General features: G+C 44.7%; 1 protein-coding gene across 2 annotated transcripts in view; it reads right to left on the minus strand.

Annotated features, from left to right (window-relative positions):
• LOC117508423 (cGMP-dependent 3',5'-cyclic phosphodiesterase) overlaps nt 1-26,745 on the minus strand; it is a 762,024-nt gene that overhangs the window by 190,628 nt on the left and 544,651 nt on the right. The gene's annotated exons all lie outside the window — the stretch shown is intronic.

Below are 26,745 nucleotides of genomic sequence, written 5' to 3' on the forward strand. Positions count from 1 at the left end.
AAAAAAAGAAATCCATAGATGCAAAGAAACCAAACAAATAAGTCCAGAAATTATGCTATGTGTAATAATATGAAATGACACAGGAAAAACACATGAAGAAAGGGAGGTGCAAAAAGGTATGAAAAGCCAAGACACCAGTGGAAATCTATCAGTAATTAGAAAGCAGTCCTGCCCCTTGTCAGTGTAAATTAATATCAGCTGGTTCAGTCCCAACTGATGGCCTATAAAAATGTGTCTCCTTACCAAGGTGTCATACAAGATACATCTCCTGATGGGTAAAACCAAAGAGCTCTCTCAAGATGTTTGCAACCTTACTGTTGCAAAATATACTGATGGCATTGGTTACAGAAGGATTTCTAAACTTCCGAATGTTCCAGTAAGCACTGTGGGGCCATAATCCAGAAGTGGAAAGAGGCTCACTTCACCATAAACCGGCTATGACCAGGTGCTCCTTGCAAGATTTCTGACAGAGGAGTAAAAAGAACAAGATGTTGGCAAGGTGTCGTAACACGGACCCGCAACAGGGGGCGCAAATGAACGGACAATGGATAAGACAAAGAGTAACAATTTAATGTTGTGAAACGCACAACTGGATACAGACAAAAATATAATGCCAATTAAACACAAGGTGACGTGCGGGCAGGCTCGAAGATAGGAGACCTCTGACGATCGAAGAGCCGGGACCCACACAGTTTCCACCACCAACGGCCTGAAGAACACCGGAGCCGCCAAGTCCTGAGTCCCCAGGTGGTCACCGTCTTCTGTTGCAGACCCTGGTACTGCTGGCAGAAGATGAAAACAGTTAATGGTGAGTGTGTATCCACACACCCAGTAATCCTTCAATACAGATCTTCAAGGAGGGAAAACCTCCACCTCCAGATACAATTTCACCCGTGCAGCTCCTGTTATTCTCTTCCCTGGATGGAGTAAGAGGCGAAGACCGTCGCACTCCCACTATCCGCCAATCCAGCTTCAGACTGAGTCCACAGGAAAACAGCTGCACACAGAACAATGTTTAGATACAACGAAATCACAGCAGAGAAGGTTACCTTAGACGGTAGCTGATTTCTCGGCGAGGAGGTGGAGTAATAATCTGGCTTTTATAGGGATGGTGGTGATTGGTGACAGCTGGTGTAAATGAGTGACAGCTGTCACTCTCTGTTGTCTCGGCGCCCTCTCATGCTTGAAGCCCGCACTCCAAGCAGGGCGCCGACTGGTGGTGGTGGGCCAGCAGTACCTCCTCTTCAGCGGCCCACACAACACAAGAGTAATCAGAGATTTCCGACATTCGCCAATCCGGATCCGGAACACCTCCAAAATTCAGTGGAGTCTTCCATGTCCTAATATCTATCTGTGGTGCAAATTTGGTGAGAATCCGTGAAGCAGTTTTGACGTAATCCTTCAAAGCCTTCAAAAACTGGCCCCCTGCTTTTACTAAATACTTTTACTTAAAGTCCATTTTATATGAGAAATTTACTTTTGATACTTAAGTACAGTAAATGTCAGATACTTTAAGACTTTTACTCAAGTAATATTTCTAAAGAAGACTTTAACTATTACCAAAGTAATTTACTTGTACTTTCACTCAAGTATCATTTTGAGATGCTTAATACAAGACTTTATCTGTGGTGCAAATTTGGTGAGAACCCGTGAAGTAGTTTTGAAGTAATCCTTCAAAGCCTATATAAAGGGAAATCTTGATCCAGAATCTGGATCTGGATCACTTCCAAAATTTAATGGAGTCTTCCATGCCCTAATATGTATCTGTGGTGAAAATTTGGTGAGAATCTGTGAAGTAGTTATGACGTAATCCTTCAAAGCCTATATAAAGTGAAGCTTGATCCAGAATCCGGATCGAGATCCAAATCACCTTTAAAATTTAATGGGTTCTTCCATGGCCTAATATGCATCTGTGTTGAAAATTTCATCAAACTCCGTGCAGTAGTTTTGACGTAATCCTGCTAACAGTAATCCTTCAGAGCCTATATAAAGTGAAACTTGATCCAGAATCTGGATCCAGAACTGGATCACTTCCGAAATTTAAAGGATGCTTCCATGGCCTAATATCTATCTGTGGTGAAAATTTCATCAAAATCTGTGCAGTAGTTTTGATGTAATCCTACGACAGACGGACAGACAGACAAATAAATTAATATCTTCTGATAATTACATCCGCCAAGGATGTGATAAAACCATCGGTGTTTATTTATTACGTCCTGTGTCATTCCATTTTATTACACACAAGTTAACTTCTCTACTTATTTGTTTTGGTTTCTTTGTATGTCTGTATTACTTGGGTTATTACCAACATCAGATGAAAATCTCATGTCAGCAGTACCTTTAGAAATATATTTACTGACAAAAATGGCATTGCTATCACAATGTACAGTGTTGAATAAGGAAGATTAAATCAAACTCATTGTTTTTGTTGCTTGATACAAACAGGAAAAACTTCAACAATCTTCCATGACTACAGGAGAGGTCTTTCTGAAACAGCATTACTCTGGGCTCTTAGATACAGGGAGTTTGTTACTAGTGAGTGACATGAAGACACTGCATATTAGGTTCACCCCAAGCTGTCATAAACCTCCAGTGACTATCTCTTCCCTTCACAATTAAAGTTGGAACTAGGAATGTGTTGTGGTGTGTTCCCTTGTCTGCGTCGGTGATCCGTATCTGTGGTCGGTATCTGTGGTCAGTCCTTTGTCTGTGTCCTAGTGTTAATTGTCATTGTGGTCTGTCTATGCCCTTGTGTTGGTATTCTTTGTGGTATGCGCCCTGTCCGTGTCTCTGGTCTGTCTGTTCATTGTCTTGGTGATCTGTCCTCTGTCTGTGATTCTGTGCCTTTTGTCATTATGTGTCAGTCCTGTGCTCTTTAGTTTATCGTGACATGTTTCCCTGTTTGCACTTTGTTCACTTATGATTTCCATGTTAGTTTTCTGCCTGTGTTTCCTTGATATGGTATTTGGTTGTTTTTGTGGTTCTCGTGTCAGTTTGATCTTTGTAATCATGATGTGTTTTGGTTTTACTCCCCACCTCCACCCTCCTGGGTCTCTCCTGCGGTTTAGGTCATTTTGTTTTGGTTAGATTTATGTGTGTACGTTCACGTGTGTCTTTTGTTCCAGCTTTCCCTACTGTCTCACTCCGCATCTGCCGCATGTTTGCTTATTTGTTCCATTGTGTATTTAAGCCTGCCTTGCTTTCTGTTTAGTTGTCGTTTTCTTCGTTGGTTCTTCCCACGTTCTGGTTTGTGAGTATGTTGTTTATCTTTGTCTCCTCCCATTCATATAACTTAAGTTTTTGGATTATCTTTGTTGCTTCCTGTGTATTGCCGTGTCCTGTTTATTAGTTTTGTTAATGACCTTGATGCCTCAGTTTATGTTGCCTCCATTTGTGGGTTATATTCTGTATTTATTTTGACTCCTATTAACCCTTGGCTATTCACTTTTGTATTTGGACATTTTTCACTTGTGCGGACATTAAATCTCGTTGGCTATCACCTTACCTCTGGTTTGATTACTGCCTGCATCTTTGGGTTCATTTTGACACTGCAAAATGTAACAGGGATGCGCCTGATCTAATCTTATGTTGGTGTCAGGTCCAACATTGACATCATTCACTTAATAGATATTGGTCCTAGCCGTGTCGCATATAACAAATGAGTACATTATGTGGCGAGCCTACTTTGCTTATGAATCACCAGAGTGGCGAATATGAAAATAACCTTGAAAATTATAGCAGTAGTAGTGGCAGAAAATATAATTTCTGTCCTTTTTTGATATGCGGAAAGGCCTGTTTGTGCTGCAATCTGAATTCCATTTTCAAAGCCATTACACGCTGCATGCAGCAGCTTTCTCTAGAAAAAGTGGTTTAATTACTGATGCTGCTGTAGAAAAATATCAATTATTGTAAACATTGGGCGTATTTAATGAGGTAATAGTTTAAGTATACTTATTTTTCTTTTGTGTGCTGAGTACAAAGGACTTTTACTCATTAATGTCATTGTCATTTATGACAGTCATTTTCACTTGGAGAAATAAGTATCATGAAAAATACTATAAAACTTTGTATTCCTTTACTTTGAACAGTGTCACAGGTTTGTGGTGTCAAAAATCAACCACAGCTATATGAAAATATTACAGGTACAGAAAGAATAAGGTTGACCAAAAACAGGTACTTTGTTCAGAATGCTTTGTAGAGTAAAAAGTCATTTTGCAGCTTTTTCTTATTTTCACGTTCTACGCTAAATATATTCCCCTAAAAATCACCCTAACTGTTGTGGGTATGTTTGTCTGTGTGCTTTCAGGTATTATTATTCAGTTGTTGAATTCTTTAAATATTATTATTTTCGGTATGTGTTCATTTGTTGGTGTTCTCTTTCAGTGATTTTCTGTATAGGTTAATTTGTTCCTGTTTGATCCCTGTCTGTGGTCTGGGTCCCCAGTGTTCCAGCCCTGCATGTCTGTCTTTTTATGCCTTCCTGTTGCACCTCTTCACATGCTTGAGTTCCACTTTGCTTTTCTGCTTTAGTTCTGGATTTTGGTTTTGGTCATTATTAGTTCTTTTAAACTGTATGTTCAGATCACCTCCTTATGTCTGTTGTGTGGGCCGCTGAAGAGGAGGTACTGCTGGCCCACCACCACCAGAGGGCGCCCTGCCTGGAGTGCGGGCTCCAGGCACTAGAGGGCGCTGCCGCCTCACAGGAGCAGCCAGGACGACAGCTGTCATCCATCACGGGAGACAGCTGATCCCAATCAAGACGGAGGTATATCAGCAGGACGGCATCTCCACCTCATTTGCCGAGATATCGCCATACCAAAGAGGTAACGTACTCAGCCACTTGTGTTGTCTTTTTGAACATAATACGTTGTTGCTTTTGCGCAGATAGTGAGTGGAACAGCGGAAGACCGAATTGGACCTTTTGATAAGTACACATATTCCTGCACTTCAGTGTTGCTTTGTTGACGAGAGGTGGAGGTGGACTCTCCACCCTCCGTGTTGCTGGGTGCAGCCGCGCCCACACCTGACTGTTTCTGTTTCCTGCCAGCAGTACCGGATCCGGCGAGCGGAGGCAGTGGCCACCTGGGAATTCGGGACTTGGCGGCTCCAGTATCCCCGGGGTCCGGTGGCGGCAGAGATCGGGTTGGTTCCGGTTCGACTTGGACAGACGTCTCCTATCGTCGAGCCTGCCCACACGACACCTTTGAATTAGACTTAAGCTCTCTATTGTTATCAGTTGTATTTGTTGTGCCCTTTTTTTCACAACAGTAAAAACAGTATATTTGATTCCTCCATTGTCCGTTCAGTGTCGCCCCCTGTTGTGGGTCCGTGTTCCTACACTTTCACAACAGGATATCTCGGCCAGCGTCATGGATCCCGAGGGGCGTCAACCGGCTGTTGAACGGCCAATGGAAGAACAGGACGCGCAGGTGTCCGCGGGAGGGGTAATCGGTGAGTTGCAGCGGATCCTCACCGCTTTCACGACTCGGTTAGATTTGATGACCGAGCAGAACGTCCTCCTGAACCGCAGGGTGGAGGCTCTCGCCGCGCAGGTGGAAGCGCGCCCTCCGGGCGCCGCTGCGGCTCTCCCTCCCGCAGACCCTGTGCGTAGCGTTGACGTTCCACTGGTTGTTCAATGACCTCTCCCACCTTCCCCGGAAGCATACATAAGCCCCCCAGAGCCGTACGGAGGCTGTGTGGAGACGTGCGCGGATTTTCTGATGCAGTGTTCGCTCGTCTTCGCACAGCGTCCCGTTATGTACGCGACCGATGCTAGTAAAGTAGCTTATGTTATAAACCTGCTCGCGGTGAGGCACGCGCTTGGGCTACAGCGCTTTGGGAGCAGACGTCACGGCTCCTTCTGACATACGATGGGTTTGTAAGGGAGCTCAGAACTGTGTTCGATCACCCTAATAGAGGCGAGACCGCTTCAACCGTGCTACTATCAATGAGACAGGGGCGTCGGAGCGCAGCTGCCTATGCAGTCGACTTCCGCATTGCGGCTGCGAGATCCGGCTGGAATAGCACTGCCCTCCGCGCCGCCTTTGTAAACGGACTGTCTTTGGTTCTTAAGGAGCACCTGGTGGCTAAGGACGAACCGCGGGACTTAGATGGGCTCATCGATCTCGTCATACGGTTAGACAACCGGTTAGAAGAACGTTGGCGGGAACGAGACGAAGGGCGTGGCCGGGTACGCGCCGTCACTCTCCCTTCCGGTTCCGACCGCGCTCCGCCTTCCCCACGCTCCACGGCCCCTGCGCTCCGTGGGGCCACAGCTCCCCCTACTGACGAAGCTATGGACACGAGTAGGGCAACATTTAGGGCACCAGATGCACAAAGGAGACGGGCCCATAGAGCTTGTTTTGTTTGTGGTGCAATAGAGCACCATATGAGAGACTGCCCCGAGCGGTTAAACTCCAACGCCCGCCCCTAGAAACTGGGCTAGGGGTGGGCCGAGACATTCACGTGGGACACACCCACATCGCCACACGACTCCCAGTTACGATCCTTTATGAGGATTCAACCCTGAAGGCCCCAGCACTGGTGGACACGGGCTCTGAGGGGAATCTGTTGGATAGCAGATGGGCCAGGGAGATAGGGCTCCCTCTGGTGGCGCTTACCTCGCCTGTACAGGTTCGGGCACTAGATGGCTCCCTACTCCCTCCAATCACGCATAAGACACCACCTGTAACGCTGGTGGTGTCAGGAAACCACCGGGAGGTGATCGAGTTTTTTGTGACTCAGGCCACTTCCCGTGTGGTTTTAGGTTTTCCCTGGATGTTGAAGCACAATCCCCGGATTGATTGGCCGTCCGGGGTAGTGGTTCAGTGGAGCGAGACCTGCCATCGGGTGTGTCTAGGTTCCTCGGTTCCTCCCGGCTCCCAAGCTAAGGAGGAGGTCAGAGTCCCGCCCAATCTGGGGACGGTGCCGGTGGAGTACCACGACCTTGTTGACGTGTTCAGCAAGGATCTGGCTCTCACGCTTCCCCCCCACCGTCCGTACGATTGTGCCATTGATTTGGTTCCGGGCAGTGAGTTCCCGTCCAGTAGACTGTACAACCTCTCACGGCCTGAACGTGAATCAATGGAGACCTACATCCGGGACTCGTTAGCTGCCGGGTTGATCCGGAATTCCACCTCCCCGATGGGCGCAGGTTTCTTTTTTGTGGGTAAAAAAGACGGCGGACTTCGTCCATGCATTGATTATAGGGGGCTGAACGAAATCACGGTTCGCAACCGATACCCGTTGCCCCTGTTGGATTCGGTGTTCACACCCCTGCATGGAGCCAAAATTTTTACCAAGCTTGATCTTAGAAATGCGTATCATCTGGTTCGGATCCGGAAGGGAGACGAGTGGAAAACGGCATTTAACACCCCCTTAGGTCACTTTGAGTACCTGGTCATGCCGTTCGGCCTCACAAACGCCCCCGCAACGTTCCAAGCCTTGGTTAACGACGTTTTGCGGGACTTCCTGCACCGGTTCGTCTTCGTATATCTAGACGATATACTCATCTTTTCTCCGGATCCTGAGACTCATGTCAGGCATGTACGTCAGGTCCTGCAGCGGTTGCTGGAGAACCGGCTGTTTGTGAAGGGCGAGAAGTGTGAGTTCCACCACACTTCTTTGTCCTTCCTGGGGTTCATCATCTCCTCCAACTCCGTCGCTCCTGATCCGGCCAAGGTTGCGGCGGTGAGAGACTGGCCCCAACCCACAAGCCGTAGGAAATTGCAACAGTTCCTAGGCTTTGCTAATTTCTACAGGAGGTTCATTAAGGGCTACAGTCAGGTAGTTAGCCCCCTGACAGCCCTGACCTCACCAAAAGTCCCCTTCACCTGGTCGGATCGGTGCGATGTCGCATTCAAGGAGTTGAAACGGCGCTTCTCGTCTGCACCTGTTCTGGTGCAGCCCGATCCTAATCGCCAGTTAGTGGTTGAAGTGGACGCCTCGGACTCAGGGATAGGAGCCGTGCTATCCCAGAACGGGAAGACCGATAAGGTCCTTCACCCGTGTGCCTATTTTTCCCGCAGGTTGACCCCAGCCGAACGGAACTATGACGTCGGCAATCGAGAGCTCCTTGCGGTGAAAGAGGCTCTCGAGGAGTGGAGACATCTGTTGGAGGGAACGTCCGTGCCATTCACGGTCTTCACTGACCACCGGAACCTGGAGTATATCAGGACCGCCAAGCGGCTGAACCCCAGGCAAGCCCGCTGGTCACTGTTCTTCGGCCGTTTTGACTTCCGGATCACCTACCGTCCCGGGACCAAAAACCAAAGATCGGATGCCTTGTCCCGGGTACATGAAGATGAGGTCAAAACGGAGCCGTCGGATCCCCCGGAACCCATCATCCCGGAGTCCGCTATCGTGGCCGCTCTCACCTGGGACGTGGAGAGGACCGTCCGGGAGGCCCTGACACGAGACCCGGACCCCGGAACCGGACCGAAGAACAAACTTTACGTCCCACCAGAAGCCAGGGCTGCAGTTTTGGACTTCTGTCACGGTTCTAAGCTCTCCTGTCATCCTGGGGTGCGAAGAACCGTGGCAGTCGTCCGGCAGCGCTTCTGGTGGGCGTCCCTGGAGGCCGACGTCCGGGGTTACATCCAGGCCTGTACCACCTGCGCCAGGGGCAAGGCGGACCACCGCAAGACACCGGGATTGCTACAGCCGCTGCCCGTGCCTCATCGCCCCTGGTCTCACATCGGCCTGGATTTCATCACGGGCCTCCCGCCGTCCCAGGGAAACACCGTCGTCCTCACGATAGTGGACCGATTCTCCAAGGCGGCCCACTTCGTGGCCCTCCCAAAGCTACCAACGGCCCAGGAGACAGCGGACCTCCTAGTCCTCCACGTCGTCCGTCTGCATGGGATACCATCAGACATCATCTCCGATCGCGGTCCCCAGTTCTCCTCGCATGTTTGGAGGAGCTTTTGCCGGGAACTGGGGGCCACGGTCAGTCTCTCGTCCGGGTATCACCCCCAGACCAACGGACAAGCAGAACGGGCCAACCAGGAGATGGAGCAGACCCTACGCTGTGTGACAGCCGCGCACCCGACGGCCTGGAGTACCCACCTGGCCTGGATCGAGTACGCCCACAACAGCCAAGTGTCGTCCGCCACCGGCCTCTCCCCCTTCGAGGTGTGCTTGGGGTATCAACCCCCGTTGTTTCCGGTGGTTGAGGGGGAGGACGGTGTGCCCTCGGTCCAGGCCCACCTACGGAAGTGCCGTCGGGTGTGGCGTGCCGCCCGTTCTGCCTTGTTGAGGGCCCGGACGAGGGCGAAGAACCATGCAGACCGGCGGCGGGCCCCGGCTCCCACGTATCGTCCTGGGCAGGAGGTATGGTTGTCCACCAAGGACATTCCCCTTCAAGTGGACTCCCCGAAACTGCAAGAACGATACATCGGCCCCTACAAAATCCTCAAGGTCATCAATCCCGCCACAGTGAGGCTCCAGCTTCCGGCCTCACTGCGGATTCACCCGGTATTTCACGTCTCCAGGATTAAACCCCATCACACCTTACCCCTCTGCACTCCGGGTCCGGCGCCGCCTCCTGCCCGGATCATCGACGGAGAGCCGGCCTGGACCGTACGCCGGCTCCTCGACGTTCAACGAATGGGCCGGGGCTTTCAGTATCTGGTGGACTGGGAAGGGTACGGCCCCGAAGAACGCTCCTGGGTGAAGAAGGGCTTCATCCTGGACCCGGCCCTCCTGGTTGACTTCTACCGTCGCCACCCTGACAAGCCCGGTCGTGCGCCAGGAGGCGCCCGTTGAGGGGGGGGTCCTGTTGTGTGGGCCGCTGAAGAGGAGGTACTGCTGGCCCACCACCACCAGAGGGCGCCCTGCCTGGAGTGCGGGCTCCAAGGCACTAGAGGGCGCTGCCGCCTCACAGGAGCAGCCAGGACGACAGCTGTCATCCATCACGGGAGACAGCTGATCCCAATCAAGACGGAGGTATATCAGCAGGACGGCATCTCCACCTCATTTGCCGAGATATCGCCATACCAAAGAGGTAACATACTCAGCCACTTGTGTTGTCTTTTTGAACATAATACGTTGTTGCTTTTGCGCAGATAGTGAGTGGAACAGCGGAAGACCGAATTGGACCTTTTGATAAGTACACATATTCCTGCACTTCAGTGTTGCTTTGTTGACGAGAGGTGGAGGTGGACTCTCCACCCTCCGTGTTGCTGGGTGCAGCCGCGCCCACACCTGACTGTTTCTGTTTCCTGCCAGCAGTACCGGATCCGGCGAGCGGAGGCAGTGGCCACCTGGGAATTCGGGACTTGGCGGCTCCAGTATCCCCGGGGTCCGGTGGCGGCAGAGATCGGGTTGGTTCCGGTTCGACTTGGACAGACGTCTCCTATCATCGAGCCTGCCCACACGACACCTTTGAATTAGACTTAAGCTCTCTATTGTTATCAGTTGTATTTGTTGTGCCCTTTTTTTCACAACAGTAAAAACAGTATATTTGATTCCTCCATTGTCCGTTCATTGTCGCCCCCTGTTGTGGGTCCGTGTTCCTACACTTTCACAACAATGTCATTATGTTAGTTCTCTCACTCTTGCACCTTATATTGGCTTTATGTTATGTAAATTATTTTTATTTCTCTCCTGTTCTTTTATCGTCATGATTATTTGCACTGGGTCTGGTCTGTTCAGTGAAGTATTTCCCTGCACATTTTTTCACCCATGAGTCTAAGTCCTGCCTCCTTGTTTGCCACTTACCTGCTGTCAATTTCACCTGGGTTACTTAAGCAATTTCTTGTCTGTTAGTCAGTGCTGGTTCATCGTATATGTTACTTGGGAATGCTCCTCTCTGTTTTTGCCTTTGTTCTCGCTCGCTAATTTTGATCTCCTCTGTGAGTATGCTCCCAGAAGTCTGTGTCTTTGTTATATGACATTTTGGTTTTTTGTATCTAGCTTCTTTTACTCTGTGGATTTTTGTCATCACTCGGGGACGTTCACATTTAAGACTGTTTTGGACTTTTTGTGGAATTTGGGGATCTGAATAAATCACCTTGTGTGCACCTTACCCTTTTTGAGTTTTCTGTCTGCATAATTGAGTTCACCTTGACTCAGATTCAGCCTGACCATAACACTAATTTTAAAATGATTATTTCCAAATAGAGCTATTCAAACAGCTTGGGACCCTAAGCTGGGCGGTGCAGGCTCCTCCTGCTGCGGCCTTCACCCACTTTTTCTCAATTCTGAGGTAACTGGAGTGTAAACGCAATTGGGGATCAATAAAGTTATCTGAAGTCTGAAACTACCTGGTGAAAATTCAGGTATTTTTTCCTATTACAGAAACCAGAATATCTCCATGTCATTTTTGTTTCAATATTGTGCAGCCCAAAGACAAACAAAATTCACTGCAATAAAATAATAAATATATATAAAAAAATTAAACAGTGATCACATAGTAATAACATAGCATTTAAATAAAACAACACCTATATTTACTGATGGTGGGTAATTTAGAAAAACCTGACCGGAGACCCCATATTTCAATGTCAGAAGATTATGATCACCTTATTGTCATCCACTACACTATGGAGCTACCTTGTGCACTGATTGGTGCAAATATACGTAGCAACCGGTCCAGCCCCCTTATGGAAAGCAGTCATCTATCTCTCACAGACATATCAAACGCTGGCATTCCCTTGGCCTTTTCCAGTTTCTGGGGTCCTCAGTGCTGAGACACCTACCCGTTGGCTCATGCACAGAGGAACATGCAACATGTTCATAGCATGTTCATCATCAAAGGTGTGGATTATCCCATCGCTTACATTAGACTTGCAGGGTCTTCTACTTTAACTTAATTTTTTAGAGGTCAGTGTCCTCCTACTGAAATTTTACTTGGTGTGCCGTACAGTATTCTGCACAATAAATAATATGAATAATGTGGAGTATGATTTTGACACGGGCAGCACGGTGGCTTAGTGGTTAGCACTGTTGCCTCACAGCGAGAAGGTTGTGGGTTCAATTCCCGTGGCCTTTCTGTGTGGAGTTTGCATGTTCTCCCCGTGTTTGCGTGGGTTTCCTCCGGGTGCTCCGGTTTCCTCCCACATCCAAAGACATGCAGGTTGGGTGGATTGAACTCTTTATAATTGTCCGTAGCTGTGTGTGTGGGTGTGTCTGTGTTTGTTTGTCTATTTGTGGCCCTGCGACAGACTAGCGTCCTGTCCTGGGTGTACCCCGCCTCGCGCTCTATGACTGCTGGGATAGGCTCCAGCCCCCCGCAACCCTTAATTGGACTAAGCGGTAGAAGATGGATGGATGGATGATTTTGACACTGCACATCTTCAAAGTGTTTTTGCACATGCTATAAATGCAACACTTCCACTCATGCATAAAACATCTTTGATATAAAAAGACTCAAGTACTTTAAAAACTGCTTATCCTATTCAGCAGTACAAAATGAAGAAGCCAAAAGTCTGAATAGAAACCAAATATGCTGTGAGTCTGTCATGCAGAACAACACACATAATGAAAACATTCATATGCATGAAAGACAGGGTTAATTTCAGCCTTTTTTCTTCCATAATTTGATTGATTCAAAGGTTTGAATACTTTGACATTTGCTGGAGAAACCTGATTTCTGTTTAGCATTTTCAGTCAGACTGCATGCGGATAATGTATAACAATATTTGATACATTTGGTACTTATATTTTAAATAAATTGTGAATTTAAATGTGTTCTCTGGCACCTTCCTTGGATCAAATCATCATTTACCCTTGGTACAATAAAGTCTAATTTATTCTCTTACAAGATGGTCTTTTGATGGGATTGGTTAGACCAGATGACAGGACCCCTTGAATGGAATATTGATTTCATCTGATGTCATGCTGCCCCAGTTACTACATCTTGAACATTAACAAAATGCTCAAGATTATATTTTGCCTCCCTTCAGACATATTCAATGTATGACTCATCAATTTGGTGACAGAATTTCAATTAAGTTTGTGCCCGCCATTGTATATGCCACTTCTGGAAAGTGATTCACTTTTCCCACATTTTGTTATGTTACAGCCTTATTCCAAAATGGGATAAATTAATTTTTTTTTCCCCTCAAAATTGTACACGCAACACCCCAAAATGACAACAGGAAAAAGTTTTTTGAAATATTTGCACATTTATTAAAAATAAAAACAAACAACTAAGAAATCACATGTACATACAGTGCCCTCAAAAAGTATTGGGCCCCTTGATATGTCACACATTTTAATTTGCTTATGCCATTTCAAACACAAACGGAAAATCGGGCTTGTCAACGCAAGGATTTTCTAAAATGATCTTCCTTAAACTCAAACTCAAAACAAATCTCTACAACTTGATATAAACGATATAAAGATGATGGGTTGCATACGTAATGAACCACTTTGGTATAATACCTGTAAATAATCAGTGTCCAAGTCACTGAATATGTCTTGGACTTTATTTACATCAGTTATGAAGAAATCCAAACAGTATGGCACTCTATGGTAAATCTGTGTGGAGTAAACAGTTCTTAAATACTGAGTGACTGTGCAAGAAGGAGAAGAGTGAGGAAAGCCACCAAGACACCCAGACAACCCAGAAGAAGTTATAGGCTTCTGCAGTGGAGGGCACACTTTAGCTAATCCGTTGGCAGATAATTATCGAAGCTAATGTTTTTTCTATCGGATTAGCTTTTCAGATAAGTTTTAAAACCATCATCGGACTAATTATCTCCCGATAAATTTAGTTTCGATAACTTTCAGTCCGATAACAGTTTTTTGCTGGTAAAGTTTAACGGTCAAAAACGTTTGTAAACCCTAAAATCAAACATTTTAGTCTGTTTGTTGTGTGTTTGTAGCCACTGAGCAGACTGCCTGCCTGTCGCTTGCTAATGACATCATCATTAAGAGCAAAACGTGATTGGCCAGTCAACGCAGCGAGCATTGTGGGTAGTGTAGTTCAGGTTCACTTTGGACGTTACAGTGACTTGTCCACTCGACACAAAAACAAAACAGAGTAATTTTAACATTATTTTATTTTATTTCTTTGTGGTTGTAATTTAATCACCAAGACTCGGTGGGGGAGAGGAGCTCTCATGGCGCAGCTGTGTGTACAGAGGGAGGGACTTTCTTCACATTCAGACACTGTTTTGGATTTTTAAAAAGGATACTTTATGTGGATTATTTATTCAGATGAATCCCACTGAAACTAACAGGTAAGAATTTATATTTACTACGTGTATTTTATTGTGCCAATCAATGCATTAATAGATGTATTTCGGTTGTTTAAGGCACAGGGTTCAAAGCATGCGAAAAAAGCGGCAGCTTTTAGCTCGTAAATGACGGTGTATCTAATACCGAGATAAACTGTGACTTCTAATACTGTGTGTTACTGCTTTTGAAATATGATGACAGTGTTTGGGGTTTTATTTTTATTTATTCATTTTCGTGTGTTCTTTGTGTTTGTGATCCTTGAATTTACCCAGCAGCCCCTGTGGCACTTCAAGTGGCAAGTCAAACTGGTTTATCAGAAGCCGACAGTGTAATCTGATGTGGCTGCGTCCAAATCAATACTAATAGTTATTGGCTATCTGTAATAAAGATCATTTTTTTTAGCAGTTTATCATCATAAAAGATAACTTTTCAGTTATCTGATTAATGGTTATCAAAGCTAACTTTTTGGTTGGCTGTGCCCACCACTGGGCTTCTGTGACTGTAAGTGGAGAAATTGTGCATTGTTTTGCATTTTGTATCACCAGTTATTCCGCTTCATGATGAAGTGATTTGGAGGAGGATTTTCTTAAAAAGAAGACCTGAATGTTCAGATACAATTCACCAGAAGGTACATCTGATATGCAAGCCTAGATTTGATGTTTTGGTGAAAGAAAATCCTTCTGAGAGTCCTTCAGGTGCATTTTGGCAAATTCCAGGCTGGCTTTTACTAAGAAGTGGCTTCTGTCTGGCCACTGTACCATACAAGCCTGATTGCTTCAGAGATGGTTGACCTCTGGGAAGGTTCTCCTCTACAGAGGAATGGTGGAGCTCTGACAGAGTGAACATCAGGTTCTTGGTCACCTCCCTGACTAAGGCCCTTCTCCCCCAATTGCTCAGTTTAGACGTGCAGCCAGCTCTAGGAAGAGTCTTGGTGGAGCAGAATGTCTTCCATTTACGGATGATGGAGGTCACTCTGCTCATTGGGACCTTCAAAACAGCAGAGATGTTTCTGTACAATTTTCCAGATTTGTACCTCGAGAGGTCTAAAGACAATTCCGTTGACTTCATGCTTGGTTTGTGGTCTGACATGCACTGTCAACTGTGGAACTTTATATGTAGACAGGTGCGTGTCTTTTCAAATAATGTCCAATCAACTGAATTTACCCCAGGTGGACTCCAGTTAAGCTGCAAACATCTCCAGGATGATCAGTGGAAGCAGAATGCACCTGAACTCAATTTTGAGCTTGATGGCAAAGGCTGCAAATATCTATGTACATGTGATTCCTTAATTCATTTAATTTTTTAAAATTTGCAAAAATCTGGAAAAAAAAACTTTTTTCATATTGTCATTATAGGATATTGTGTAGAATTTTGAAGGAATTTTTTTTTTTATATCTTTTTTGGAATAAGGCTGTAACATAACAAAATGTGGAAAAAGTGAAACACTGAATACTTTCCAGATGCACTGTACTGTATTCATCAACCTTCCTACTGCCTTTTTATGCTGCTTTTACAACATACACTCAACAAAAATATAAACGCAACACTTTTGGTTTTGCTCCCATTTTGTATGAGATGAACTCAAAGATCTAAAACTTTTTCCACATACACAATATCACCATTTCCCTCAAATATTGTTCACAAACCAGTCTAAATCTGTGATAGTGAGCACTTCTCCTTTGCTGAGATAATCCAACCCACCTCACAGGTGTGCCATATCAAGATGCTGATTAGACACCATGATTAGTGCACAGGTGTGCCTTAGACTGCCCACAATAAAAGGCCACTCTGAAAGGTGCAGTTTTGTTTTATTGGGGGGGGATACCAGTCAGTATCTGGTGTGACCACCATTTGCCTCATGCAGTGCAACACATCTCCTTCGCATCATCCATGAAGAGAACACCTCTCCAACGTGTCAAATGCCAGCGAATGTGAGCATTTGCCCACTCAAGTCGGTTACGACGACGAACTGGAGTCAGGTCGAGACCCCGATGAGGACGACGAGCATGCAGATGAGCTTCCCTGAGACGGTTTCTGACAGTTTGTGCAGAAATTCTTTGGTTATGCAAACCGATTGTTTCAGCAGCTGTCCGAGTGGCTGGTCTCAGACGATCTTGGAGGTGAACATGCTGGATGTGGAGGTCCTGGGCTGGTGTGGTTACACGTGGTCTGCAGTTGTGAGGCTGGTTGGATGTACTGCCAAATTCTCTGAAACACCTTTGGAGATGGCTTATGGTAGAGAAATGAACATTCAATACACGAGCAACAGCTCTGGTTGACATTCCTGCTGTCAGCATGCCAATTGCACGCTCCCTCAAATCTTGCAACATCTGTGGCATTGTGCTGTGTGATAAAACTGCAACTTTCAGAGTGGCCTTTTATTGTGGGCAGTCTAAGGCACACCTGTGCACTAATCATGGTGTCTAATCAGCATCTTGGTATGGCACACCTGTGAGGTGGGATGGATTATCTCAGCAAAGGAGAAGTGCTAACTATCACAGATTTAGACTGGTTTGTGAACAATATTTGAGGGAAATGGTGATATTGTGTATGTGGAAAAAGTTTTAGATCTTTGAGTTCATCTCATACAAAATGGGAGCAAAACCAAAAGTGTTGCGTTTATATTTTTGTTGAGTGTAATTACACTGTAGTTAGGGTGATAACTGGGCTCTCACTTTGGAGTGCAATCTGTGAACTTTATTAATCCGTGTGTACAGCAGTGATGGTTTAAACAAACAAGATGAGATATTTGTATATACTTAATGTATCAATCGTCAATTTGACAACACACACATGCACACTGTAGATATCAAGACTTCAGAGTGGGAAATTACCACTTTCACATATGTTACAGCCCATACTTGCATTGACAATTATTTGAAAGGCACAGTGTTTAATAACAGAGTTATCACAATCCACAGACATGTGTTTGCTGTTGCACGGCATTTCTTTATTCGGTTATTTGTTTCATTCCCCCTCTGTGTTACTTTTTCCTCAGAGTGATCTGATGTTCTCCGATTTGTTTTTCTCTCACATAGAGTGCCCCTGTGGTTTCTCTGTGCTGATTATTTTTCCCCACAGTATGTGGCACAAGATACAGATGTCTCCAGAGCATAGGTCAACAACCTTGTTCCTGGAGGTCACCTGCACTGCATGTTTTCTAACTCTCTTTGTTCCACTCCCAAGTAATTTACTCTATCAGGTGGAAAACGCCACTTTTAAAAAATCAGGTGTGACTTGAGTAGGTAGATGTGGAAAACAGGGCAGGGGTTCTCCAGGAACAGGGATGTGACCTCTGCTCTAGAGACTACTTTTGGTTTTAATGCACTCTCATCACTCGTTTTATCTCTCATGTCAATCAATCAATCAACATTTATTCATAAAGCGCTTTACAGCAGCCAGACAGTGTCCAAAGTACTTACAGTAAAATCAAAGATTCACAAAAATAAAACACACATATAATAAAGTTAAAACAGCACATAAAAAGCACAGATTATGTAGAGACCTTCAAATCCAGACTTAAGAAGCATTTATGTTCCCTCTCATATGGTTAGCATACTGGCATAGTACGTTACTATGCTTTCTGTCTTTTTAAATTCATTTTATTAGTAAATAGTGTGGGTTTAGGCCTCAACTTTATCTAAATTCTGGGTCTGTTAGTGAAGCTTAAGGCTAGCGGCCAGCGATCACCTTAGTATTTTCTCTGCTTTCCTGTTGCTTTATGCTGATGAATTTTACCTTAGGTGTAGTTTTTCTGGCATACTGATTCTGCTTTTTTCTCTCTGTCCGAAGTGTGGATGACATCATGACGTCACCTGCTGGATTTGATGACTGCATAATTTCTGAAACAGATGTAGAATGGACCCTGCCATGGGAACAGGTCCACTGAATGGCATGATGGATGACCCCTGCCTGGAATTCTCATCAAATTCCTTATGCAGTGGTGGGCCACTGCATAACACAGTTATCTGTTATCAAAGCTAACCAAAAAGTTAGCTTTGATAACAGATAATCAGCTAACTGAAAAGTTATCTTTTATAAAGCTAAACTGATAAACCACCCAAAAATTTATCGAAAGCTACAGCTAACCGATAACTTCCAGTATTGTCTCCAGTACACCTGCAACTATAACAAGCTGATTTTGAGTTTTAACACCACGTTTAGTTTTGTAGTAGAACTGCGCATCTACTACAAAACATTTAACAGGTAGGTACTCAACTGATTTTAGATTTCATAAATGTTTGTAACTATTCAGCTTTGTTTACCACGTCTGCAAAAATATGTTAGCGGTCTAAAAATTATCGGACCAAAACTTATCGGAAGATAATTAGTCCGATAATGGTTTTCAAAGTTATCTGAAAAGCTAATCCGATAATGAAAAACATTATCTTCGATAATTAGCAGTGAGCGGATTAGCGGAACTGTGCCCACCACTGGTGTTTTCTGTTCTGCAAAATCTTGTAACTGCCTAAGCAGTGGGTCACCCCTTTGAATCTGGTCTGCTTGAGGTTTCTTCCTCAATATCATCAGCGGGAGTTTTTCCCTTACCACTGTCACTTGTGTGCTTGCTTTAGAGGTTGGTAAGGTTAGACCTTATTTGTGTGAAGCGCCTTGAGGCAGCTTTGTTGTGATTTTGTGCTATACGAGGTCTGTTAGAAAACTATCCGACCTTTTTATTTTTTGCAAAAACTATATGAATTTGAATCATGTGCGCTTGCATCAGCCAAGCTTGAACCTTCGTGCGCATGCGTGAGTTTTTTCACGCCTGTCGGTTGCGTCATTTGCCTGTGAGCAGGCTTTGAGTGAGAAGTGGTCCACCCCCCTCGTCGGATTTTCATTGTGAGCAAAATGTCTGAATGATTTCGAGCTTTGCTGCATCAAATTTTTCCAGAAACTGTGAGAGACAGCCAGGTGGAAACCATTCGGAAGATTCAGACAGCTTTCAGGGACGATTCTATGGGGATCACACAGATTAAGGAGTGTTAGAACTGGTTTAAAGACGGCGCACAATGGCAGAGGGCGCGCCATGCTCCGAGCGGCGCTTGACAGGCTGAAACAACCAGATCATTTCCAAACTGAACGCTGTGTTGATCCGGGACGTCGTCTGACTACTACAGAAATGGCAGAAGAGGTGGACATACCACTTTTTTCGGCACATTCCACTGTTACAGGAGTTTTTGTCATGGAAAGAGGAGTGGAGGAATTTGCCACGGAGCTGCTAATGGCGCGGGACTAAAGCACCTCCGTGTTGGTCTCACAGGACATGTTGTGGCATGTCCAGCTCGTCCACAATTTCTCGGATAGTCACACGACTGAAAAGCCACCGAAAGCTGTCTGAATCTTCCGAATGGTGCAAGAGCTGGGCATGTTAGAACATGTCCTGTGAGACCAACATGGAGGTGCTTTTGTCCTGCGCCATTAGCGGCTCCGTGGCGAATTCCTCCGCTCCTCTTTCCATGACAAAAACTCCTGTAACAGTGGAATGTGCCGAAAAAGTGGTATGTCCACCAATTCTGCCATTTCTGTAGTAGTCAGACGACGTCCCGGATCAACACAGCATTCAGTTTGGAAATGATCTGGTCGTTTCAGCCTGTCGAGCGCCGCTCGGAGTGCCGCGCACCCTCTGCCATTGTGTGCCATCTTTAAACTGGTTGTAACACTCCTTAATTTGTGTGATCCCCATAGAATCGTCCCTGAAAGCCGTCTGAATCTTCCGAATGGTTTCCACCTGGCTGTCTCTCACAGTTTCTGGAAAAATTTGATGTAGCAAAGCTCCAAATCGTTCAGACATTTTCCTCACAATGAAAATCCGACGAGGGGGGTGGACCACTGCTCACTCAAAGCCTGCTCACAGGCGAATGACGCAACCGACAGGTGTGAAAAAACTTACGCATGCGCACAAAGGTTCAAGCTTGGCTGATGCAAGCGCACATGATTCAAATCCATATAGTTTTTGCAAAAAATAAAAAGGTCAGATAGTTTTCTAACAGACCTCGTATAAACTAAATAAATTAAAACTGAACTGAATTGAAAACAGGTCGCAGCACCACTCGGTATTAAAACCCAGTTTAAATAAACAAGTCTTTAGCTTTGATTTAAAAAGTGCAAGGCCAGAAATAGTGCATAAATCAAGAGGTAGCTTGTTCCACAGTTGGGGCCAGCTACTGCAAAAGCACGGTCACGCCACTGTTTATATTTTGACCTCAATCGAAGTTCAAAATATCACAGCACAAGAACTGTATCGTTTAAAGTCACAAAAATGATGTAAAATCAAAACAAGACCAGTCCACAAAACAGTTTAGCACATAAAATCTTTAACTTGACTGGCAACATTTGATGGCTTGGAAACATCATCCATTACCATCACGACATGATGGAAGAGTTTCTTCCTGTAGTGCATCTTCAGTGTTTGTATGAATGTTGTTGATCTGATTTTACCAACACTGAAATCAACTAACTTTCGGGAAACTTCTTTTCTCTTTCAAACAAATGACTTTCTCCCTTTCTTCTAATGTCAAAGCCTTTCTTTTCCTCGACATGTGGACGTTTTACCAACATGAGCCATTTTTCTTTGTTCTTTTGTTTACTAGAGTAATCTCGCAAGCTCATGTTCGCAGGAGAGTTTTGACGTGACTTCTGTGGAAAAACCTGGTTGGGAATTTCCACGGAATAGCCACTGTTTGTTGTGAGGCTGGGCGTGCCTGGCTGTCTTTTGTTTCTGTCTTCTGTTTCTGTCTTTTGTTTTTACTTCCAGGTGGCACGCGTTTAGGACTGAGTGGCTGTGTGGCTGAGTTATCAGGACCTCACCCTGATCACCTGAGGCTGATCATGTGTAGCTCGTCAGGACTCACAGCTGTGGTGCATCTACACGGATTGGAGCATGGTGGCATTTAAGTCTGGAGTACACAGTGTGTATTTGCCAGAGACTCGACCTTGTGACCAGACGGGTGAGATCGTCGTCTTGAGAGCCATCTCATCATTATGGATGCAGAGAACGTCCAGGTTTGATGCCATGGTCTGTGAAAGAGGAGGGGGTGAGGTCTCATGCTCGTCAGCACACTTCCTGAGGTACGTTAGGTTTTGTGACTAACATTAGTACAGTCAGTAAATGTGGTGTCCCTCACACCTTATTATATTGAGCTGTTATGTTAGTCATTTAATCAGCTTCCACTGCAGTTGAGTAGGTGAACAGGGTGTTCCATGCCTGCAGGGTGGGAAGCTGATTAGTAATTAAGCCAGGAAGTGTTTGCTGTTTGTGTACACCTTTGAGTGGTCTCTCTGTGTGTGAAGTGTGGGCTCACATGATGATTTCTTCTTTCACAGACTCGGTTTGTCGCGGCCATCTGGGGGCTGTCGGCTGGGTCCTTGGGTCCGAACTGTTTCTGGCTCTGGACCGTTTGTGCAGCTGGGAGCGCACCGTATTATCACCTCACCAGACCGCGCACTCATTTGTTGTATTTAGCACGCACTGTTATGTCATTAAATTTTGTTATCCTTTGTACCGTGCTCTGCTTATTTTATACTGGGTCCTTCAAACGCTGGTCGGTTCTCCGTCCTGCGTCCGACACATAACACTGTTGAGGGGATTTTCATCCTTCTGAGTGGGATGCTGGCTGCGTTTGAAGGGTGGCCTCTCCTGAGAGGGGTCACTGATGAGGGGGACCACTGTACCGCATTCGACATGCCAGAACATCCAAACACAATGATCCCTGTTTTACCATCATTCAGGTAAAGGAGGCTTTGGATCAGCCACTGCTTTACATCACAAATGACATAGCATCACTCCCATTAGTCCTCATAGGCACATAGATCTGCAGATTATCTGCATAGTAATGAAAGGACAGGTTGTGTTGGGCTATTATAATTGACTCCAACGGCAAAATGTAAAAAAAAAAAAAAAAAATACGCCCAAGAATAGAACCCTGTGGCACTCCACAACACAGGGGAGCAGTTGATGAGGAGAGGTCACCAATCACAATAGAAAAACACCTTCAGCCAAACATGATTTAAACCACTTAAGTGCAGTACCATGAATGCCAATAAGATCCGGGAAACAAGTACTGAGTGATCCACAGTGTGAAAGGCTGCTATGAGGTCCAACAGAACCAGCACAGCATGATTCCCTGCATCTACTGACAGAGAGATGTCATTATGTACTTTTAAAAGTGCTGACTCAGTTCTGTGTTGTGATTTAAGTCCAGACTGAAATTTTTCAAAGTTGTGATTATCTTCTAAAAATAACTGTAACTGTATAAAAACAACCTTTACTAAAACCTTGGAGAGAAATGGCAGACGCGACACAGGTCTAAAATTAGATTAAACAGATGGGTCGATGTGGGGTTTTTAAGAAGGAGACAAACCACAGCATGTTAAAAAGCAGCTGGAATAGTATGAATGCTGTGTGTGTGTTTCAGATGGTTTTCTCAGAGTCACCGCTGCAAAAGGTTATGACACGGAATGGGACACCTTGCTCATCATTTGCCTACACATTATACACAAGTTATGTTTCTGTGAATTTTGAATAAATTTTTGTGTGAATTTTGAATAAATTTTTGTACTTTGTGCTCAAATGTTTCCACTTTTGTGTAACATCAATTTGATCTGTAAAAGTTACCAAGGTTTACTGATTTAAATTAAAAGCTAACAGCTGCTTAAGCATGATCCAGTAGTAAAATAAGGTTTGCATTTAATGCGGTCATAAATGTAAATGGAAGTAAACAGACAATAAAACTGGTTGTTCAAAATATCTGAATAAATTACTTCTGGTTTGGTATAAGTCATCCATCAGAATTATACACCACAGTACAATAGTTTGTAGTAAAATGTTACATCTCATTAAACCCTAACCCTCATATAGTCAGAATTCCTTGATGTAATGGTGCTATCACTGAAGTTTCTAAACCTTTTTTGTTTATGTTAAATACCATTTGCTAAAATCTCAGTTTAGACATGATTATTCCAGCATCTTTGTAAAGATTCAGCCAGGTGTAGTGTGCAGTGTTTTCTGGAGTGGCAAATCCCAACTTAAAAATTCTTAGAATCATTGCACCAAAACATCGACAAAATGATTTTTACTGTTGACTCAGCCTGAAATGACAGAAAACTATGATACAAACACATAACTCAAATTGTTTACTGCAACTAAAAGATGAGCAAATACAAAATAAATAAATAAATAAAAATCTGTGCAACACAGCAAAGTATACAAAAGTTCCATGTGTCTGTTGTCCTGCGGTGGGTGACGCAGGTCACATGCCCCGGTCACACATCGCGTAGACAACCTTGCCCAGCACGCCAAGGAATCCACCTCCCTCGCTTCATCGAGAATCAGTCAGATGTGTTGATCACAATGGGCCCATTTCGGCTTTGGCCTCAATATCACTCAGGATGGACAGATTCTCCTGCTGGAACAGGATTGTTTTATTCTTGCTTGGACAATAATTAAGTTAGAAATGGGAAGTGATTAACAAAAGCAAGTTAAAAAAAATTATAAAAACATACATACAGGGTGACCCCCCCCCCCAAAAAAACCATAAGAATTGTAATAAATCCTACAAAAAACAAAACAAACAAACAAACAAAAAACACTACAGTCTCTGTAAGATCATTCTCCAAACTTTCAGTTACAGTGGGGCCAAAAAGTATTTAGTCAGTCCCTGATTGTGCAAGTTCTCCGACTTAGAAAGATGAGAGAGGTCTGTAATTTTCAACATTGGTACACTTCACCTATGAGAGACAAAATGAGAAAACAATTCCCAGGAAATCAAATGTAGAATTTTTAAAGAATTCATTTGTAAATTATGGTGGAAAATAAGTATTTGGTCAATAACAAAAGTTCCGGCTCCATACTTTGTAATATAATCTTTGTTGGCAATGACAGAGGTCAACGTTCCTGTAAGTCTCACCAGGTTTGCACACACTGTAGCTGGTATTTCGGCCCATTTCCCTCCATGCAGCTCTCCTCTAGAGCAGTGATGTTTTGGGGCTGTCGCTGGGCAACATGGACTTTCAACATCCGCAACAAATTTTCTATGGGGTTGAGGTCTGAAGACTGGCTTGGCCACTCCAGGACCTTGAACTGCTTTTTATGAAGCCACTCCTTTGTGCCTGAGCGGTGTGTTTGGGGTCCATTGTCATAGCAGGAAGGACCAAGCCACGTTATATCTTCAATGCTCTCACTGAAGGAAGGAGGTTTTGGCTTCAAATCTCGCGATACTGGGCACACGTTCATTTTTTCCCTTAACACGGATCAGTCGTCCTGTCCCCTTTGCAGAAAACAGCCCCAAAGGATGATGTTTCCACCCCCAATACTTCACAGTAGTATGGTGTTCTTGGAATGCAACTCAGCATTTGTCTTCCTTCAAACATGACTTCGCTGAGTTTTTACTAAAAAAGTTCTATTTTGGTTTCATCTGACCACATATTAGTATCCCAATCCTGCTTCTGGATCATCCATATGCTCTCTGGCAACTTCAGACAGGCCTGGACATGTACTTGGCTTAGCAGGGGGACACCCTGGCACTGCAGGATTTGAGTCCCTCTCTGCATAGTGTGTAGCCTTTGTTACGTTGGTCCCAGCTCTCTGCAGGTCATTCATCAGGGCCCTCTGGGTAGTTTCTGGGATTTTTGTTCACCGTTCTCATGATCATTTTGATCCCACGGGAAGAATCTTGCGTGGAGCCCCAGATCGAGGGAGATTATCAATGTTCTTGTATGTCTTCCATTTTCTTACAATTGCTCCCACAGTTGATTTATTCACACCAACCTGCTTCAGTATTGTAGATTCACTCTTCCCAGCCTGGTGCAGGTCTACAATGTTCTTCCTGGTGTCCTTCAACAGCTCTTTGGTCTTGGCCATGGTGGAGTTTGGAGTCTGACTGTTTGAGGCTGTGGACAGGTGTCTTTTATACAGATAAGGAGTTCCAACAGGTGCCATTAATACAGGTAACAGGTGGAGGACAGAAGAGCTTCTTAAAGAAGTTACAGGTCTGTGAGAGCCAGAAATCTTGCTTGTTTGTGGGTGACCAAATACTTATTTTCCACCATAATTTACAAATAAATTCTTTAAAAATCCTACAATGTGATTTCCTGTTTTTTTTTTTTTCATTTGTCTGTCATAGTTGAAGTGTACCTATGATGAAAATTACAGACCTCTCTCATCTTCTAAGCAGAAGAATTTGCACAATCAGGGACTGACTAAATACTTTTTGCCAACTGTATGTATAAAAGTTATGCTCTTTCAAAAGTATGCTCCAACAAATCATACCATTTGAAGCATACTTTTGAAAGAACATGAGTTTTATGCAAAGCAAATTTTGCTGGACCTTTGTGGGATTTATTACAATATTTATGGGTTCTGTTTTCTTTTTTTGGGGGGGGGGATCACCCTGTATATATATCGTATTTGGGAAATACATTTTTGAGTTAAAAGCTACATGATGCGAGACATTTCTTACCAGTGATAACACATTGCTGTGTGGTGCTGGACCTTGATACAGATGTTGAACCCTGGTGGTCGAACCCTCCTCGCTTATGGCGACATGTCAAAAAAAAAAATCACAGTAATGGCACTAATTAGTCAGATTACACGTTAATTGTTGTCATGCTGACTTTAGGTGTTTTTTTTGTCAAAAGTTAATAATTTTAAGCAGAGCATGGGAGTTAGCTCGCTAGTTAGCAATCAGTTAGCTCACTGTGTCCCGCATACATGAGACAACGATGTTACTTTAACATAATTTTAGACTCAAAATATCCTTGTATGTTCAAGTGCGGTTCCCACCAATGGGATAAGTAATGTTAAACAGTGCTTTCAAGCAGACTACGGATTACAAAGTCACAAACCACATACCATCGTCACCTGCACAAAGCCGTGGGCCGAGTTGCAGTCATCCCGCCTTCTATTTCCTGTTGCTCACCAGTCGGTTGTCCGTAAACAGTGTTCCTGTGGCCGAACCACTTCCAGCCCTCCGGCCATTGTGGTCCTGTAATCATGAAGCTTTTTCAGATTTTTTTTCTGCATTGGCCGTAATGTCCAGCAGTACCTGTGTGCAGAAAAAAACTGGGAGAATCTTCTCATTTGTGGATCGCTTCATCCAGCACACAGAAATGTCCGCAACTCATCCATGGACCACGGTGGCGTTTTGTGCGAGTAAAAAAAATTCAGCGTGAAACGAAAGAAAAAGCACGGGTGCAGTAACACAGCTGCCAGTATTTAAAAATGGCGGGTTTGATTCTTGTGTTGGGGGCGGCGCGCTCATGACTCCTCCCAGTGACGACATTCCTGACCAATCAGTGCCCAGCAGCCCGTTCACAGTCACATTTTAGTAACAGCTCAGCTCGCTTGGAAACCTCTCCTAGCGGATACCAAAAAAAAGCTCCAGATACCAGGTACTATCCTTAAAGCCCCTTTCACCACCGGGGCTGCCGCAGGGTTGCGTCGTGCGTCGTTATGACGCCGCCGCGTGGAAGCAACCTAGTGCCAAGACGATGCAGCTCGGCGTTACAACAAGCGCGAGGGGTGCAAACCAAAATTAAACATGTTTAATTTTTTTTTTATGCGTC

The sequence above is a fragment of the Thalassophryne amazonica genome, chromosome 4 (assembly GCF_902500255.1).
Source record: "Thalassophryne amazonica chromosome 4, fThaAma1.1, whole genome shotgun sequence".
Taxonomy (NCBI): domain Eukaryota; kingdom Metazoa; phylum Chordata; class Actinopteri; order Batrachoidiformes; family Batrachoididae; genus Thalassophryne; species Thalassophryne amazonica.